This window comes from Monopterus albus, unplaced genomic scaffold (assembly GCF_001952655.1).
Source record: "Monopterus albus unplaced genomic scaffold, M_albus_1.0 scaffold1116.1, whole genome shotgun sequence".
Taxonomy (NCBI): domain Eukaryota; kingdom Metazoa; phylum Chordata; class Actinopteri; order Synbranchiformes; family Synbranchidae; genus Monopterus; species Monopterus albus.
In genome coordinates, this window is record NW_018128994.1 from 1 (window position 1) to 5292 (window position 5292).

General features: G+C 39.9%; 1 long non-coding RNA gene across 1 annotated transcript; it reads left to right on the forward strand.

Moving 5' to 3' along the window:
* Positions 1 to 3093: 3093 nt before the first annotated feature.
* Positions 3094 to 5292, forward strand: LOC109953730 (uncharacterized). The gene is made up of 3 exons (XR_002273963.1): positions 3094 to 3460; positions 3601 to 3705; positions 5256 to 5292. It is a non-coding gene; the product is annotated as an uncharacterized LOC109953730 (long non-coding RNA).

The window sequence follows — 5292 nt, forward strand, 5'->3', positions numbered from 1 at the left end:
ACTTTACACTGCTGTAAAGCAGAAAGGCTCAACATACAGTATATTAATACATTATATAACAGTAAAACACCGTCAGGGAGCCCTTTTCTGCATAATGTGAACTTTTGATACTTTACGTACATTTCTATGATTATAGACTACTTTAACCTAAGTAAGGTTTTGATTGCAGAGTTTCTACCTGCAGTGGCTTATTTTTACGTTTTTTTACGGACGATTGTTTCTCATCTGCAATAATCAAAGTGAAATATGAGTATCATGAATAAAAACAGAAAAGACGCCATACCCTGGTGTTTGGAACATGAACTACAGCCAAAAAGGCTGCGAGGAGGGGTTTTCCTATCTTTGTTTACAACAACCTGCGACAGACTGTACGTGGCAGCTCTACAGACATATCTGGGAATTAAACTGCATCAAGGATCTAATTATTTATACAGTAAAGGTTGGTACCTAATTAGGATCCCGTTGTTTAGCTTGTGTGTGGTTGGACAAGATCAGGTTTCTGCTGTTGTGTTGTGGTTGTTACTACATCGACTGTGGACATTTTTTCCTTTTCTGTTGAAGTGCTCAACGGTACAGCTGTGGCTTCCTGGAGGAACCGACTGACCAACCGATACCCGTTTGTGGGCAAAACCACATTTTATATGCTACGGACATAAACGAGACGTAAGAAAACATACACGAGACTTGTCGTCTTCCCACGATATTACACTTGGACGATGAAAAAGAAGATGATTGTTCCATAGTCTCCTTCTATTCTAGTTAGTATGCAGTAAAAACAGTGGTGGAAAGTAAAGTACGTTTATTCAAGTACTGCATTTACGTACAAGTGTGAGGCATTTAGACTTTGTGCCACTTGGTACGTGGACGTATCTACATTTCAGACACATTTTGTACTTTCCACTCCGACATTTAGGAGCTATCACCAGCCTTCGGTTTATACAGGAAGTCACAGAAGCTCTCGCATCCTAGATCCAATCCCGATCATCAAACCAAACCTTTCTGCCTCTAACCAGGGTCCAAACTGTTGTTGTTTTAATGACGTTTTTGTATGTGACAGTGAGAGTGAACAGGCTGATCTGTGTTGATCTCCATACTGCTACTTATTGTGTCTGAACATGTATCTGGGCTATAATTCTCATATAAAGCATCATCATATCAGTTTGCTGTTGGATATGAGCTGACCAGGCTTGATTTGAAACTGCATAAATACATTTACAGCCATTGTTGATCTGTCAGATACATTAGGCTGCCACTGCTTCACCTCTGGATTGATATTGAAAGAATCTTCACATCCTGCTTACCAAAGGCTTTTGTGTCACTTAATTAATACTTGACAAATTAAATCAGACCATATTGTATAGAGCAACACATTGCTTGCAGTTTATCAGAACTACAATATATGCAATGTACTGTAAGCTTACTGTATTAAGTTTCTTTGATAAAATCACCATCAACCACATTTTTGTTAGACAGGGTTGGTGATCCTGAAAAAACAGCAAGAGGAAGCTTGATTTTGAAAGCAGTGTAATGGAAAATTTTGCTTTGCTCATATATGCCTTAAATTTGTGGTGAACTCTGTCCACACAAAATATATGAACTGTCTGCTCAGCAAAAGATACCATAAATGTCAGGTTTGCCCACCTGCACCTGCCTCTCTCACTTCTCTCCCTCTATTTTAGCTCCCTTACCCCTGATTTCTTTATCTGACACACATGGGCACATCAGAATAACTAAGCATTTAACAGCCTGAGCTAGACATCCTGTCTCCACTAAACATTTCTAGACAACAAATCTTTGAATATCTATCTAACTAAGAAATTACCTAACAAGTCTATGGGAACTATATGTACTGTACTGTACGCTGACTGTATTCAGCTTCACTTAGAAGTCACCATCAACCACACATTTATTTGGTCAACATAAACCTTCAGAGTGCAAATACCAACTAAAAAAGTAACAATCGCTGTAATTATACAAGAAATGGTACGATTCTATATAACCTCATGTTGTCCACCCAGCATCTCAATCAGCTCTGAGATCAGGGGAGAGCAAGGTGTTTTCCATCATACCCTGAGGTGTCACACTCAGTGGCATTACCAAAAACTAACTGACATGCACTGTGATCAATTCACTGTGGATCTTGGTCATCTTGAATGTGCCTGTAGACATGGACATGAGGAGCTGTTCACAGACAGTCCTTGTGTTACTACTTATATGTATTTGATGACTTTAATTCTTTTTCAGAATCAGGAGGGGGAAGGAGATGAGAGCAGGGGGAGGGGAAAGAAACTTAGAGCATCATGGGAGGCCCTCCAGCAGTCCAGGCCTAACTACAGTATAAGCTTTGTCAAAAAGTAAAGCTATAACACAGCCTCTATGATCCAAGCCTAGGGCTTTTATCTTTAATAATTGTATCAGATTTTCATATCATTTTATTTTCTTTTTGTTTTGAAGCTGTCAAACTTGTTTAAAGCAATAGGAGCATAATCCTGCAGAGCATCAGTGGAAACAAATCTTGTCTGTTCATCTCAGGGTGTGGTGTCTACAATGCAATATTTACTAAACATCATCTTGAGAAGACTCATAAAAACAGGAAGCAGATGAATGGAAATGATAAATGATTTACAGTACTTCCAGTTTCACAGTAGAAATGGCTGAGAGGAAGAGGAAGAGGTCTGCCTCCACAGGGTCCTCCATGGTGTCAGACAGATCCTCTGATCAGCCAGCCAGCTCCTGCAGAGGGTCACCAGGGATGTAAGTTTCAGCCCATCTGAGGGGGTGGTGTCCGCTGCAGTGGAGCGTTTTAAGTTTTGCCTTATTTAACAAGTTTTTTAAAGTCCAGAAACCGACGTGATGGTGTAAAATTATTGTCAAATGGAAATAATTTGCAACAGAATTTAACCCCAAGAACTGTACTGGGGGCGGCTGTGGCTCAGGAGGCAGAGTGGGTCGTTTCCTAACTGGAGGATTAGCGGTTCGATTCCTGGCTTGTCCAGTCAACATGTCGAGGTGTCCTTGAGCAAGACACTGAACCCCCAGTTGCTCCCGGTGATGTCACGAGCTTGGGAGTGCGAATGGGTGACTGGGCGAATAATGTGAAAGCGCTTTGAGTGTGCTGTAAAAGCATAGAAAGGCGCTATACAAGTATAAGACCATTTACCATACTGGCTTTTTGAATAAACCTTGGAATATTTAAAAAGCCATTATAAACATTATCGTCTGACTGACTCTGATTACAGTTAAAAGCAATAGATGATTCAGTGCCCCTGCCGATGATGTAATAATCAGTTTTGTGAGAGGTTTTTACTGTTGTTCTGTCACAGTTTTGAGTTGGTAAAACAGTTTCTGCTCTTAGTTCACAGATGACTGCAGATGGGTCCACCAGTCCCAGCAGAGTCTCCATCAAGAGTGGGGCATCCTTATACATGCCACCCGACTTTAGTGATGAGAGGCCCAAACGGTAATTCCACATTTTGTGCTCTGTAATGAAAATATTTTTAAATTGGCTTGACAGAGGCTGACGTGCCACACTGCCAGGCACTGAGTCAAACAGTCAAACGAAAAAGTCAAGATTTCACATTAAGGTTAATCTCTTTGTAGTTCACATTTGAGTGGAACTGGATCTACAGCTTCCAGTATTCCCTCGATGAAGAGCGATCATTCCATGTTCCACCCCCCCGACTTATCACCAGAAAAGTCACAAAGGTAATTCACATTTGTTCTGAAATGAAATGTCTTGCATCTAAAGGCACATTACGGATTCATGAAGCAACAAGTTGAAACAAGAGAAGCTATTTCATACTGTGTCATTAGTTAGTGTCATCAGTTACAACAATTTTTTTAAAAATAGACACACACACAATATAATGCAGTGCTACTTCCTGCATATCAGCTTTGTAAATCACTTGGCATGGTTCTCCTTTTGAAGGAGAAATTTACATCCCTTTGTTTTGCAAGAATTCAAATGAATACTGTTTTGGGCACCATCTACGAAAATGGTCTCCTTATTTCAATACAGCCAATCAAATATTGCATAAAACAGTAACTCGACCAGACAACAGCCTGCAACATAAAAGCCACGGACTTTGGACAACAACCCACATTAGCGTTCCTTCTTAGGTTTCTGTGCCATCTAATCATGTTGTCCTGCACCTTAGCTTGTTGAATGAGCTACTGAAAAGTCCACCGCTAATGCCAGTTTGTAGACTACATGAATAATTAGCTGCTCAGCTGTAGCACATTAAACAGGATTTAGTCGTAGTTGCTACTGTCACTTTGAGCCAGTTAGATGCTGGTCTAGTCTTTACTTTTCAAAATCATTGCTCACAACATAGGACCGTCCCATGACATGTAGCTACAGGACAAGTTTAATTAGTTTGCCTCTTTCTCCCAAAACACTGGTACTCTGGCAACCTGTCAGCTGCTGTCAGTCAAACAGACATTAACACCCAGGTCCCAAAGACATTTTTTGTTCATTTTAAAAATAAAAATCTGAAAACATGTTAAATTAAAAATGGGGCCAACAAATGTTATGGCATGCAGTGAAAGGTTTAGGAAATGTGAGGACAGTTAACACATACAAATTCACCTTTAAAAGGTGATTGCCACATACAGCAATCATGACATTGCCTCAACAAGTTTTCCACCAAACTGCCACATCGCTGATCTTGGATTGTTTGTACAGGAGAAGCAGCCAGTGTGCTGACTGTAGGGGAGACCGGGGGCAGTTCTAACATTTTTTTGATCTTTCCCTTTATAACTCAGACTATTTGACACTCGTTCATCTTTTGATATAAGAAACATATATACATATATGTGTGTACGAATTAATAATACAACTTATATATTGTCCCTAATAACAACAAGACTATATAGTAATACATTTAATGAAAGAAGTCAGTGTTAAAATTGCCCCTGCCAGCAGACAGTGGGAGTGCTATGTGGGCAGTGTAGACAGCTGGATTAATATATGAACATATCGGTTCATTAAAAAAGCAGCTGAAACACTTGTGGTGTAAACACAGCTTTAGGGTTACAGGAAACATGCTCAGGTATTATTACAAGCAGCAATGCAGGGTTTTTTTCTGATATTTCCCTGCCATTCATCGCCCTTTCCCCCTTGTCTGTGTATGTTAATAAAGCGCTTTAAGATAAAGAGAAATATTTTCCTCAAACATTTACTTTTGACACATGAACTTTTCAAAAGTGGTTATGTTTGCTGATTATTTCTTTGCCATTTGCTGAACTGCTTACAGTCAGCTGACCGAGGAGCCATCCAGCTGTTCAGTGTGT